We start from the raw sequence: 16,463 nt of genomic DNA, 5'->3' as shown, positions 1-16,463 counted from the left end.
TATTGTAGGTAAAAGGCATTATCTCGGGGATCTGTTCTTGACCTTTTGTGTCTAGCTTTAGGTATATATTCTAGGTGTAATCTATGATTTTGAGTAGAGGTGAAATACAAATTCATCTTTAATATGGTATTAAAGCCTCCTGATGTCTTTGTAGACACTCAAGTTGCCTTTTTCGATGATTGTTTTGATAGATTTCCTGATAACTATTATGGCATCTTCCCTTACTAGCAGCACTTTCTACAGGTTTACCTGGCCATCTCAGACTTTCATTTCAAGTTTGTGAGGATCAATTATTCATTCTAATCTTACCCATCACTCCTATAATTTTCAACAATTGAAAAACTTCAAATGCATTCATCTTCATCGATTGTTTCTTCCCTTTTTCTAGCAAAGTTCTTTTTTAGTTAAGATCTAAAATAGTTCTACCAGATCTATAGTCATCAAGAGGAGTCTTGTTCTTCTATTTCCTTTGTTTTAAGTTCTTTTAACTAAAAAAATTTCCTTTTTATAACTCATTTTTGGTATTTTAGTTAGTTGTTGAAGCCATAATTTCAGAGAAAGGTGAATCTCTAATTTATGTCTCAGAGAAATTTGAATCTTCAGGTGATGTAAAATTGTTCTCCTATTATAATTACCATGAAATTTGAAGGTAGTAATAATTACACACCATGGTCTTCATCCATCGAGATGTGGTTTATGGGACAAGGATATGAGGATTATTTAGTTAAATATCCTAGTGATATTGTTGCTAGTGAAGGACTAAGTGGACTCAAGTTGATGCTCAATTATGCAATCTCTTATGGAACTCTTTGGATCCTAAATTACTCAATCTATTTCAATCTTGTAAAACTTGCTATAAAGTTTGGACTAAAGCTAAGACTTTGTATACGAATGCCATACAATGTTTATACAAGGTTGTCTAAGACTTGGTCTAACTTCAGCAAAATAATCAAGATATGGCAAGTTATTAAGGACAAATTGATACCTTGAAAGATCAATTTGACTCACTTATGCCACTTTCTAAGAGTGTCACTACACAAGAGCAATAAAGAGATAAGTTATTTATGGTTCTAGTACCAAAAGGACTTCTATTTGATTCGAGTCCTATAAGGGATCAAATCTTGGCAAGTTCACCAGTTCCTTCTTTAATCGATGTTACAACTCGATTGCTTTGCATTGGTTCAGAAACAAATATTACTGGTAATATTAAGACATCTGTATTAGCTGTGAAAATGAAAATCAAAGGGAATAAAATGTCCAGTAGAGGAGAAATAGTAGAAACTCTAGACCCTATTGCAACAAGCCAGGCCATAGACGATAAAATTGTTGGAAATTGCATGGTCAACCCAATCTACTAAGAATCATATTACATCTCACATGGTTCAGATCCACACAGATATAGAGGGTCAACTATATAATTCTATTACATTGTCTGGACTAGATTATAATAATTACTTACAGTATTAAGTAGCTACATAACAATTACCCTTATTTGGCACCGCATAAACTGGTAATTCCTTTGCTTGTCTAACAAGGTCTTCACCCACTTACCCATGGATATTGGATTCTGGTGCATCTGACCATATCTCTGGTTTAGAAACAAATATTACTAGTAACGTTGAGACATCTGTATTAGCTGTGAAAAATGAAAATCAACAGGAATAAAATGTCTAGTAGAGGGGAAACATTAGAAACTCTAGACCCTATTGCAACAAGCCAGGCCATACTCGATAAACTTGTTGGAAATTGCATGGTCAACCCAATCTACTAATAATCATATTACATCTCCCATGGTTCAGATCCATATAGATGTAGAGGGTCAACTGTCTAATTCAATTACATTGTCTGGAGTAGATTATAATGATTACTTGCAGTATTAAGTAGCTACACAACAATCACCCTTATTTTCACCGCATAAACTGGTAATTCCTTTGCTTGTCTAACAAGTTCTTCACCCAGTTTCCCATGGATATTGGATTCTGGTGCATTTAACCATATCTCTGGTATTTAAAATCTTTTCTTAAATCTTATTCATTCCACAACTCTCTCCGCAGTTACCCTTGCTAATGGATCATGAACTACAATAAAAGAAATAGGGGACGTGTAACTTCTTCCCTCTATTTTATTAAACTCAATTTTATTTGCTCCTGAATGTCCATTTGGTTTGATTTCTATAAGCAAATTAACCAAACACCTCAGTTATAGTGTCACTTTTTTGGCTGACTCTATTGTTATATAGTACTGAAAAATGGGGAGGACGATTGGCATAAGATATGAGTCATTGAGACTATATCATATGTCAAACATTCCACCACTAGTTTCCTTCACTTCTGCTGCCTCACTTGATCTTCTCCACAACCGTTATGGTCACCCGAGTCTCGAAAAGCTTCAAAAATTAATTCCTAGCAATTCTACTTTGTCATCTTTTGAATGTGAGTCTTATCAACTTGGGAAACATAGTCGCACTTCATTTCCTAAAAGAGTCAATAACAGGGATGTATATATATTTGACATTGTTCACTCAGATAATGGGGTCCTAGTTGTGTCATTTCAAGTCTAGTATTTTTAGTATTTTGTTACCTTTATTGATGACTTATCCCGTTGTACATAGGTATATTTAATGAAAAATTATTTTGAATTGTTCTCTATTTTTCAAAAATTCTGTGTTGAGATAAATAATCAAGCTGGTGTTTCAATAAAGGTATTACACAGTGATAATGGCAAAAAGTACTTATCTTCTTTCTTTTTTAGTTTTATGTCCTCTCAAGGAATCAATCATCAGATTTCTTATGTGTATACTCCTTAACAAAATGGAGTTGCTGAACCTAAAAATAGGTATCTCAATGAAACTGTTCATACTTTACTTATACACTATTGTGTCCCTCTTCGATTTTGAGGGGATGTTGTTCTCGCTGCTTGTTATTTGATCAATAGAATGCCCTCCACTGTGTTGAAACAATAAAGTACTCACTCAATTCTCTTTCCAGGTCAAAATCCTTATCATCTACCTTTGAGGGTGTTTGGATGTATTTGCTTTGTCCATGATCAAAGTACTAGAAATGAAAAACTCCAACCAAAATCAATTAAGTGTATCTTTGTAGGATACTCTCGTCACTAAAAAGGTTAAAAATTCTATGATCTAAAAATAAATAAATATTTTATTAGTGCAGATGTGGTATTTTATAAAACATCTCCCTATTTTACACCAAGCACTATAAGCAGAAGTTTAATTCCTTAAGTTTTGCCAGTACCATACTTCCTCTACAACAGGTTAATGTTTTAGAAAATCCTGAAACCGCTCCTCCTCTTTAAGTATACTCTCTTCGTGCTCATCCTCTTAATGATAATGATAGAATTAATCCTAGTCCTAATTCATTGGTAGCTCCCTTTGACTTATCTATTGCTCTTTCGTTACCTACTCCCATCTTGCCTTTATCAGATGCAGTGAACCTACCAATTTCTATACGTAATGTATATGTACTAATAAAAATTAACAATCAGAGAGATATATCTATTTAAGTTATCATCGGTTGTCGTCATTATATTATACCTTTTATCTAACCTATCTAGTGTACCTACACCAAAGACTATTAGTGGAGCATTGGAATATCCAGGTAGAGAGATGCTATGATCAAAGAAATGAATGCTTTATAGACCAATAACACTTAGGAATTTGTCCATTTACCAAAGGGAAATCTACTTTTAGAAGTTGATGGATCTATACAGTAAAAGTGTGTTTTGATGGAACAGTTGATCGACTGAAAGCTCGCCTTGTTGCCAAAGGGTACACATAAATTGTGGTCTTTACTATGATGAAACGTTCTCTCCAGTTCCTAAAACTACATCTATTCCATTGCTTATCTTCTTGGCAGTAATACATCATTGGTCGTTTCATCAATTAGATATTAAGAATGCTTTTTTGCATGGTGAACTTGCTGAGGAAGTTTATATGGAGCAACCTCCTAGATTTTTTGCTTAGGGGGAGTTAGACTTATTTTATCATCTCAAACATTCTCTATATGGCCTCAATCAATCTCCAAGAGCATGGTTTGGCAGATTTAGTTTTGTTGTCTAATAATTTTGGATGTCTCGAAGTAAACCAGGCCACTCTATTTTCTATCGACATAATGGTCCAAAAAGGAATATTTATTTGGTCATTTATATTGATGACATTTTCATAACTGGAAATGATCCAGAAGAAATATCACAACTAAAGCAACATTTGTTCAGTCACTGTCAAACCAAAGATTTGGGAAAGTTAAAGTATTTTTTAGGAATTAAGGCAGCACAATCCAAGACAAGTATTGTTATCTCACAAAGAAAATATGCTTTAAACATATTAGAAGAAACATGCTTGTTAAACTACAAACATATTGACACTTCTATGGATCCAAAAATCAAACTCGTCCCTGGATAGAGGGAGCCACTGCAAGATCTTGTTAGATAGAGAAGTCTGGTTGGTAAATTGAATTATCTCATTGTTACACACCTAGATAGTTTATTTGTAGTAAGCATGGTTAGTTAGTTTCTCCAAGATCTATGTAAATATCATTGGGATGCAGTAATTCACATTCTCAGATACATCAAAAAAGCTCCAGGAAAAGAATTGCTATATGAAGGCAAAGGTCATACGGACATTATTAGATATTCTAATACAGATTGAGCAGGTTCTCTAACAGATAGACGCTCTACTTCAGGGTATTGCGTCATGATTGGAGGCAATTTAATTTCTTGGAAAAGTAAGAAGCAAGATGTTGTTGCCAGATCTAGTATGAATGTTGAATATCAAGCTATGTCCCTTGCTACATGCGAACTTATTTAGCTAAAACAACTTCTTCATGAATTAAAATATATTCAATGCAAATAGATAAAGCTTATATATGACAATCAGGCTTCACTAAATATTGCCTCAAATCTAGTTTTCCATGAAACAATGAAACATATAGAGGTGGACTATCATTTTATTAGGTAGAAGATTGAGTCTGAATGTATTGCCACAAGTTTCATTGGTTCAAATGAATAATTAGCAGATATTCTTACTAAGTCTGTTAGAGAAGCTCAGATTGGATAAATTTGTGGTAAGCTCGAAGTATATGACATGTATGCTCCATCTTGAGAAAGAGTATCAAGATAGTATGATAGTATTCCAACGTCAAGATATTTGTCAGAGAGTATATCAATTGTTAGATTATGTTAGATATACATAGTCAAATATTATAGGTAAAAGGCATGATCTCAGGGATCTGCTCTTAACCTTTTGTGTCTAGATTTATGTATATATTCTAGGTGTAATCTATCATTTTAAGTAGAGGTGAAAGACAAAATCATCTTTAATAGAGATAAAGGTCATAATGAGAATCACAAATTGAAGCCAAGCATACTTTTTCACTCATCCAAAGATGGTTATATATCATACAGCCCTAAGTCATCTAATCCTCACAAGGTTAGGTCTAAATCATACATCAGAAGATGAAGAGTTCAAATGAGTTGCCCTCCAACTTTGGGACCTAGTCTCAAACAGGATTCGAAAATAAGAAACTTAACAGTAAAGTACATGAAAAGAGTAAATGAGAGACACAACAATTATATGTGGAAACTCCTTGCTCAAGGAAGAAAAACCATGACCTGCCTCCAGGATTTCTAAAGCACCACTAATAATGAAACAAATTTGAGTACAAACTCTATGACTTCAAAGATTAAACAACTAATCCTTCTTATCTTAGTAAGAACTCTATTATAATGAGAAATGTGCAATACCTCTACTGCACCACCATCCAGCTAACTCTAATTGAGTTGACAATCTAACTCTAGCTTCAATATCACCTAACTCTAGATGATAACAATAAGTTTGGGAACTAAAACACCAATAACTACTAATAAAAACAACAACAACAGTAGGCAACATTTGTAATCACAACATAAAGACTCAATTACAACAAGAAAATAGAATACAACTTTGTGAGCAATTAGTTCCCTGTTGCGATTAAGGTTTTGATTCAAGATCTTCAAAGAAAGTATTTTTTGTGAGTGTATGGGAGCTTGGTTTTCTTGTTGTGGAAGATGAACAATATATATAAGAGAATAAAACCAAGGACAAATTTTATTGGTTGGGGCCAAAATATGCAGCAACTTTTCCCACCAACCTTGTACTTTCGTCCAATTGTATATGACAGTGATGTGAAGGAAGCCAGGTCCCTATGTTTTTACAGCTTTATCATCACACATTCTTCAGGAACCAAGTCCCAACATAATATTTGTCAATCATCAAAACTAAGGACTTGGCAATTTTTTCTTTTTTGATGATGACAAACCCATGCACGTCTTCGAGTAATCACTGCACCTTGTACCATTAATTTATAATCACTGGGAATCTCAACCTGTCCCCCTGTCACTGATACCACTAGCCTTCTCTACCTATATCCCCTGAGTGTGAGGACCCTATAGCATCACCTTATTATTACAACACCACACACTACTATAACGTATTCTCATCTTCCCTCTTTTGGAAGCATCAAAATAGTAAAATAGTAAAACAAGCATAGGCAAAAACAAATGTTAAAGCATGGCCATTGAGGATACACTGACATAAGTAAGCAAGATTAGAGAAGGAAAAGGAAAAATAGCAAGAAGTCCATTCATTTAATTAACAGTAAGGAGGTATCCAATACTATTTAACAACTAGTAGCATCAAAACAAAATAATAACAACTTTAGTGCTAGTTACAATAGGGATAAACAAAAACTTAGTAGAATTAGAGCTAAACGAGGCATAAGATAGGGGCTTGAGTACCAGGTTTGGAGAAGTTCTAAGAAGAGGGACCAGAAGGAGTGTGAAATAACTATCTAAGCATCAGAGTCATCCTTTCACTTGCTGCAGCATGAACCTTCAAGATATACTGAGTTAGGTCATCATTCTTTCCAGACAAGATCTCAACCTTTTTTCCAATTTCTTTGCTTTATCTCATAGGTCAGCATTTTCAACACTTAGCTTCTCAGTTGAACTTATTCTCTCCTCATCTCCTTTCACTGATGTTGTCTTTAGTGTAATAATCTCTACATCCTTCTGAGCCATCACGGTTGCCACAACATCCAGCTCCACTCTCAAACCAGTCTGAACATTAATCAACTTTGAAATAATTGACGTTGACTTTTCACCTCCTCTTCTAGGAACATACTTATTGTCTTTCAAGGTGTTAATATTAAACATTTGTTTGACTGAGCTAGCCTTTTCCTTTCCACATTCAATGTTGAAGTAGGAGAATACCTTGTGTTGCCAGAATCCATAGGCTAAACCATGTACCTTTTTTGCAGTCATAATAGTGTTGATGTGTTCAATCATAATTGCGGGGAGATTGACCTTCTGGAATTTGGATTGGACCTTCATAAGGAATAGATCAGGCCCTATCACTATGTTTCTCTTTTCAGATCTAGAAAAAAGTGCCTTATTTACCAACTCGAGAAGTAATTGATATTCACCTTTCAAGGACTTTTTGTTGACATTTTTATATTCATATCATCAAGCCTCCCACAAATCTTCAAAAATTTCTCATATCTTTTTTTTTCTTAGGGACCTGTTCCCTTCTATAGGTACCCTAAGAATCTCAGATACAACTTCTTCATCAATCCCTATACTCACCTCACTAACTTGTGAGGTCAGATAAAAGCGATCATAAAAAAGAGTTAGGTTGTGGTAAAATGACCAAACTTTCTTTTTATACAATTGGGGCACTGACAACTCAACCAAATGCTCCCAGTATTAGAACTTTACCCACTCAATCAACTCTATCATTCTAGGCACTCCACCAATAGTTGGATCAAACCCTTTTCCCCTTAAAACCTCGTGGGTCTTACAAATTTCTTGCCCCCTCTCTGAACAACACCTTTGATTTTTATTTATATGCAGAGGCCTTTTCTAAGGGACAAATATTATTAACAAAAGCACCAAGGTTTCCTGAGGTCTTGACAGACTTGGGACTAGGACCTGGTCCCTTGGTATTATCCCTCTCAAATCTTTTTCTCTTCCCAGTGCTTTTGGGCACAGGTTTTCTCTCCATCACTCTCTTTGGTTTCCTTTTCTTGGTAGAAACAACACCCTTTTCTTTTATCTTAGCTCTAGAAGTAGCCAAACTCCTTTCAATATCAGAATCAAGTGACTCATCATCATAGTCACTCATTCTCTCAAAGAGAATCTAAAAATCACTATCACTGCTATCATCAAACATACTATCAGTATTCTAATCTAATTCTTTAACTTACACCACCTTTTCAACAACAGTTGTAATGACATCTATTCTTTTCTTCAGCATTCTCCTTTTCTTAGTACTATTCTTGTTCTTCTCTAAGGCTTCCTTCATCAAGTTCCTGGGACTCGATGTGGTCCTTGAAGGTTTTATCATCCCAGATAAAGCCTTGGTATAAGAATAGGATCCATTATTAGATAACTTCCAAGAGAAAGGCCTATTATCCTCAATTTCATAATCACCCTTTGCATCCACATTACCACCAAACAAGTCAAGTATAGAATACAACACTGTATTTTCATCCTCAACACTCACGGGACAATTATTTTGCCTTTTAATGAATAGAGTGACTAGGGTTATGTCCCATTTTGGAGGTTCTTCACTAAGACAGTGATTTCTTGGACCCCAATCTCTTTACTCATCACTGGATGTTTGATAAAACCCCTTTAGATTAAGGTAAGTCTCCATTAAACATATTCTCATCTACTGAGGCACTCCTAGACTTGTAGGGTGACTCAGACTTTTTAGGAAAGAGGGTTTTATAGGAAAATTCCAAACCCTAATTAAAGAAATTAGTTGGTCAGCCATTGGAGGGGTTTTATTAGAAGTTTTGTCTTTGAATGAGTTGATAATATAGTCTACTCCTTTGCTTGGGGAGGGATTGTTTTAGGGTCAAGGACAACATCAATTTTATCATCCTTTTCAAAGAGTTTCATTAGATGTCTCTTTCTTCTCCTTATTGTTAACTCCTTAGAAATTTTGCTAAGAGAAAGAGGAGAAAAAATGGTAATAGAAAATGGATTTTCTGATTTAGAATCAGAGGGGATAGAAGGTGTATCAAATACTTTCAAAGGAGTAGGCTCATTTTATTGAGAGAAATTTGAAGGACTCAAAATTATAGAGATTTGGCAGGCTTAGAAGATTAAAGAATGATGAAGCTTTTTGAAATAGTTTCATATTTGATAGGCCATGAGAGAGAAGATTTTCAAATAATGAAAGTTGAGAATTCTAATTTTAATTTAAATAGAAGTAAAGGAATGGTTCAGATTTGATGGGGAGTAGTGATGGATGAGACATGTCCGATCAGATGGATGCATCTCTTGGACTTAAAGTACAAGTTACAGCTTTTTAAAATGGCGAGAGAGTGATATGGCATACAGTTGTTATATTTACAAAACCACCATTAAAGAATAGTATATGATACTAACCTGATTAGCAACATGGTCCCTACATGATTTTCTAAATTCAATCACTTTGAGTTATCTCATCTTTCTACTTATTTTCTCATTCTTTCCATGGGTGTATATCTGTAGAAGATGTGAGACTAAGACATGTATGACATTATCTAGCCTAGATACCTACTCACTAACGCATAGCCAAAATTGGAGAAACAAGAGGAGCAGCCTGCATTCAACTTGGTCTTATCATCCCTGTTTTTCTTATTACTTTCAACCTGTTCCCTACCAAATACCCTTAGTAGATCTATCACTAATATGCTCTTCAGGACTATGATTAAACCATCTTGATCAACAAGGTACTTAGTACAAACAACATCAACACACCCGACCAATTCAACGCAAAAAGTTAGCACCACTAGGATAGTATAGGACCAGGTTCATCCTAAAAATTTTCTCAAATTTTTTCAACACTAATGCACTCTTTACATCTATCACCAAGGGAGAAATTGTCTCCTTCATGGGTCTTTATCAAGAGGTCGTCCATTTCTTCATTTATGTGCTTTAAACATCCACTATCTACACTTATGTGTTGGTTTCTTTTTCTTGATTTGCCCTACATCAACAATCAGTTTTTAGTCTTGGAAACCCATTTTAACTTGAGTTCTCAGAATAGCGATAGAGGAAATATCATACTTTCTTGGTCTAGCCAAGTAATCTATCTCTCTTTCTTATTTATATAGAGAGGTTTCTCATGCCTCTTTCAACTACTATTTTAAATAGGCACACCCCTCTTGTGTGACCATCTTTGCCACAGTGAGTGCATAGGAGATTATCCTTGCTATTAACATATTTTCTATATAAGTTAGAGGTAGCATTTTGACTGTGATACCCCAATCCTCTCCTGGTACTTAACCCTTGGCTGGTGAAACTGGTTAGAACTTGAGATGATGGAGTCCACTTGAGAACCTTTTCAAGCTCGACCTTAACCTGAACCAGTTCCTTCTCAAGTTCTAAATTTCTTTTAAGTGAAGTATTCATATCATTCTTGGCCTTAGCCAACTGTACTTAAAGCTCAAATTGGATCCAGCTTCCTTTGCTCTTTCCTTTTGAGTCATGTTTAGACATTTCACTAAGCTTTTCATTTAAGAGATCATTTTCATTGGAAAGTGACTTTCCATCTTCTTGAATTTCATTCACCTGTACACTTAATTCAATAATTTCTTTCTTATATTTTTCAAGATCTTTCTTCAAACTTTTTTTATCTTTGGTGCATTTATTAAAAGTATCAATCTGCACAACAACAAGGATGTCAACCTCTTAGAAGAGTAATCCTTAAGATTATCCTTGATATATAGGAGAGTTACTTGATCATCTTCATCATCATTTGAGTCTGCCATTAAAGCAAAAAGAGAATCAAAAGCCTAGATATCATCTTTCATCACCATCATAGACACATATAATGACCTAAATATTTAATAAAATATGTAAAATTTATGATTTTATGTGATTTTACTATTTTACCCCTTTTTATAATTGCATTGTGGTATTTCTGGGGGGTGGGGGAGATTGGCACAGTTTTCTCGATGCATTTTGGTGCCATTTGTGTACTATTGTAATTTTTTATGGCTTTGAGAGCCTTATTTTGAACTTATATGGATATCGTTTGATCCATGTTATGGATGGCCGAACGGAATGCTCTAGAAGCTCTGGAATATCAATTTTAGGTTAGGTAGACCTTTGGTTTAGGTGCTAATGCACCCGATCTCATTTTGACCTATTGATCAGAAAGTTGGAAAATTGGAAATATGAGTGTGGGATCCACATTTGGTCGAAACAACATCGGGTGATAAATCTAACTTTTCCAATGCATCCAAAATATCGATTTTAGGGTGGTAGCATATTTGGTGAGATTTTATGGATTTTAAATCTCATTTTGACCCTCGGTTTGGAAAATTATAATTTTAGGTTTCAGGGGTAAACTTTGTGAAAATGATGTTTTTAAAAAAAATTGATATTGTCTTGGAGTCCGGAGCATCGAGTTTAGTGTGACTATATAGTTCATTTGCGTATATCAAACTTTGAACGAATTATACTCTAAAATAGTGTGAGAGCTTAAAAGTGAAGCTTGTGGGAGTTTTGGAAGCTATATTAACATATATTTGTTGATTCTGTTATGAATTTAAGGTGAGATTTCATCCTTTTCTACTCTAATTTCTTGATTAATTTCTCAAAACTCCAAATATCTTAGGACATGATTTTAAACCCCAATTTCACTCCTTTTCAATGGAATAATATTTTAATCTTACAATTACTAGTTTTTCATCAATTTAATCTTACAACTTTGATTCTTGATTTTAATGCAGAATTCAAAGATTTTACCCGATAAAGCTTAAAAATGATTTTTCTTGGATTTAAACCTCCTTTTTTACTTGATTTGACTTGAGTTTTCAGCTATAGATTCCTAAAAATATGAGAAATAGTTTTTGTAGTAAAGTTCCAATTTTGTCCTTCTTTTTTGGAAACCCATTTTGGGGGTCCATTTTGATCCCAAATCAAAAGTAGGCAATATGGGTATCGGTGACTTTGTTTTGATGCATAGATTTAATATTTCTTGGTTTTAGTTAATTTTGGGATCGTTCGTGGAAAGTAAGGTCATGGGTTCAAAGTGTAGGAGAGTTGTTTCAGCATTTGAGGTAGGTTAAGACTAGGCTGGATAGTTAATTTGTATACTAAAATGCATATTAAGGGTGGGAACTAATCATGAAATATGACTATCTATATGTTGTACTCGTGCGGGGCCTGAATGTAGTGTAATTGCTGAATTTAAGATATCATGTGCTATGTGTGACCGTCCAGGGTCATATGTGATGTTGATAGCCTAGAATACATATGAATAACTATATTATCTTGATTGGAAATGCCTATTATGGTGAATTTGACATATTGTGATATATTCATACTTTGTGGACATATGAATCATGTGGAGAATTCATGAATAGTGGAAATAATAAGTGGATCTTGGCTCACGTAGTTGTGGAATTGTAATATTATGGTTTGTTATGGAAATACATCATGTGAATTGGTTGTGGAAATACTCATTTGAGTGGCTATGAACATTACATCATCATTCTCATATCATCATATGCATCATTTCACTTATTTGTTTTATTTTTGTATATATATTTTTTGTCATGTATGTGTACTTGATTTGTATATTATGGTATGTATGTTCTTTGAAAATACTTAAAACACTGGAAATATTTGAAATACTAAATACTGCTCAAGGTTGTGTGCCAATCTTCAAGGTTGTGTGCCAACCTCGTGCATTATCATCATCATCACCACCACCACCATCAACATCATATCATAGATTGTATTACTTTTATTATGATTGATGTTGTGATTGGATTCTTATATTGACTTGTTATATATCTAGTTGCTCTATATCCTGTTACTTATACTTGACCATCTTGTATATACATGTTCTTCTCTGTTTTACTTACATGTGATATAATGTACACTTGTGTTATTGTTGTTATATATATATATATATATTAAAACTGTTAGTGTAAGTGGTATGGGCTACCATTGTGGGACATTTTCTGATTGTAGGTCACGTGCCCTTAGTATGAATTTTTTGTACTTTATTTTCTACTTTGCTCGATCGTACTACAATACCTACTAAGTACAAGTGGACCGTACTCACTCCTACTGTACCCTTTTGGTATAGATTCAAGTTTGGGTGTGCCCCACATTGCTTGACTCAGATAATTGTTGGAGCTTTCAAGGTAGTTAGTGATTTTTAGGGATTTGGATGTTTTCTGATACCTTTCTCTAAAAAATACATCTTTATTTTCATTTTAGAGATAAAGTTTCTCTTATTGTTTAATATCTTGTGTATTTTATTTGGATTTAAGTTGTACTAGATATGTTCTTATATTGTTGACACCTGGTTTTGGGATTTATGGCTACATTATTATGTTTCTTTCTACATTTATTATACTTGGGTGGTTTGACTTTGTTCTAGATGCCTTACCATAGGGTTATCATTGTTTTTTCCCCTTTTGTGTATTGTATGGGTGATAGGCTTACTTTTTAAGGTTCGTCGTGACAAGTGTCATCATGACCCTTTGGATTTTGGATCTAACAAATTGGTATCAGAGCATCCAGGTTTCATTGGACTCAACGGTGTAAGAATGGAATGCCTAATAGATTCTTGTGGGTTGATACGTAGACGTTCATATCTATTTTCGAGAAGCTATAAGATATCTTTACGAAACTTTCTTGATTTATTCCTTATCGTGAGATGTTTTTCATATCTTATGTTCTGAGTTATGTTTCACGCTTTCGTGTAGATGGTGTCGACTAGGTATCACGAGGTTAGTGATGTAGAGCCTTCTTCTGGGGAGAGAGTTCAGTCAAGAGGGCAATCCTCTAGTCGTGGATGGACTCGAAGAAGGGGACAGGCCCATAGTTCATCACTATCTAGGAGGAATACTAAGGGACTCTCTCCTGAGCCTCATGTTGATCAGGTTGGAGGAGTGGGTTCCACTCTAGTTCCTTAGATTTTTTCTACCTCAGTCTTGGAGGGATTATTGATTCATCTGTTGGGACATTTGGAGGGTGCTCTTTTGAGTTTGTTTGGATTCTCCCATCTCTTTGCATTGTACCTTTATCTATACTAGAGTTTGGTTATGGTGTTTCTCCAATTGTACCTACTTCTATTTTGGATACTCCTCAGATCCCGAGTACGAACCCTTCAGTGCCAACATAGGAGTTTGGTGTTGCGAGATAAGAAAATCAATCTTTATCTGTTTTCTCAAGTAGGGTCTCTGCCATCTAGGCTTTCTATGCCTCCTGCTCTTCCTCAAGCCACGATGCAGATGGTAGTATTTGAGGTGTCATTCCAGAGTACAGGGGACCAAGCACAGACATAGGGTTTTATTCTTCAGGTATCTTAGGGAGGCACCAAGAAGGTGTATTATTTTAATGGGTTCATAGGTCAGACTTCTCGAGGTAGAGATTTTAGAGGTTCTCATGGGTCTTCTAGCTCAATTTTCCAGGGTGGACATTCGGGCCTAGTGGTTTCTTCTTCTATTGCAACAGGTCATAGGACTTGCTATGTGTATTATGAGATTGCCCACTTGTCTAAGGATTGCCCCGACTGTGTGATTAGTGCTATTCTTATTTAAATAGTGAGAGGTAAAGGTACTACCAGAGGTGTGAGAGGTAGAGGTTGTAGAGCCTGTGGTGGTGGTTGTGGGGCTACTCATCCAGTTGGTGGTCATGTCAGAGTTATGCTATACCCGCCAAGCTAGAGACAGAGGCTTATGATGTTGTGATCATAGGTATCGTCCTCATTTGTTTCAGATCTGCATCTTTGTTATTTGACCATGGATCGACTTTCTCTTATGCGTCTGCATATTTTGCTTCAAGTTTTGATTTTATTAGTGAGCCTCTTGCCATACCTATTTATGTATCTACTTATGTAGGGTATCCTTTAGTGGTGGATCAAGTGTACCGATCTTGTGTTATGATTTTTTTTGGTCATGATAATTGGGTAGATTTGCTTATGTTAGATATGGTTGATTTCAATGTTATTTAGGATATAGAAAGGTTGGCTCCTTATCATGCTATCTTAAATTGTTTTGCTAATACCGCGACATTAGCTTCATCGGGTGTGCCTAGGATAGCTTGGAAGGGTGTACGTCCTAAGAGGGTTATACCTTTTGTTCAGTTTCGTAGGTTGGTTGAGAGGAGATAAATATCTTATTTAGCTCATGTTCGTGATACTAGCATTGTTTCGCCTCCTTCTTCAGATTCTATTATCTTGTCCATAAGTTTGTGGATGTGTTCCCTATAGATTTGCCTGGTATGCCCCCGAATTATGATATTGATTTTGCTAATGATGTTGAGCCAGACACCAAGCCCATTTCTATTCCTCCTTATAGGATGGGCCCAGTTGAGTTGAAGAAACTGAAGGATCAGTTATAGGAGTTGTTGGATAAGGAATTTATCTAACCTAGTGTATCCTCTTGGGGTGCGCCTTGAAATTCAAGAGGGGGTGAATTGAAAATTTTCTATGAGTCGACCACTGACTCTTCACAGTCGACACACCTGCAGATCAGTACACTTCACATGATAGATTAGAACAATTAAGCAAATAAATAATCAAACATAAAGTAAAGACACCGAGATTTATCCTAGTTTGGAACACCAATGTGGTGCCAACTTTCAATCCCCTTGGGTTTCAATGTTTTCTTAGATCGCTCAATGTCAGGCTCGAGTGGAATGATGAGAAGCAAGTTTTAAAGACTTATTTTGTTCTTTAGATCTTGTGACACAACTTCAGTTGATGTTACAAAGTTGACTCGATCCTACTCTTTATATAACAATTATAAACTAAAAGTTACAAAGCCTTGTGAGACTAAGATTAAGGCACTTTGATATTTTTCTTTGAAGTTATGTAACCCTTGTCCACCTTCAGTTTTCCTCTTTTATAGTCTTTGATTGCTACTCTTCATAAGGAAATCCAAGAGATTTCTTCTCAATCAAGGATTTGAATAGATTCCTTGATTGAGTAATGTAGCCATATAATATGTCCATATAAGAATTGTCCAAATATGGATTTTACTTATGTCCATATCAGATATCTATGTGATCTTTTCTTCCTTTTGTTCGTGTAGTGATTGATGCTCTTCCTAGATTATTTGTGATCTCTCCTTTCTTTCACTTTGTTGAGGTTTGATTTGATTTGTTACATTTTCGGGACTGATATTTTCTTTCCGTTGGTTTTCATTTTGATTGATTTATTTGGATGTCGTGGATCATGATTTAATGTCCTTCTATTCTTGGAGCTAGCTTCCTTACTTTCTTCCTTTATCCTTCTATCATTGACAGTCCTCTAATATTCTACAAAGATCCAGTCTTTAGTTTGTCATTATTAAAACATAAACTTAGGAGGCTAACAATCTCCCCATTTTTGATAATGACAAACGAGTGTAAACATCAGTTGACTTCCCTATCTGTCAGCTTGCTTCCCCTGA

The sequence above is a fragment of the Capsicum annuum genome, chromosome 5 (genome assembly GCF_002878395.1).
Source record: "Capsicum annuum cultivar UCD-10X-F1 chromosome 5, UCD10Xv1.1, whole genome shotgun sequence".
Taxonomy (NCBI): domain Eukaryota; kingdom Viridiplantae; phylum Streptophyta; class Magnoliopsida; order Solanales; family Solanaceae; genus Capsicum; species Capsicum annuum.
The sequence above is the reverse complement of the archived record's forward strand: the minus strand, read 5'-3'. Positions refer to the sequence as shown.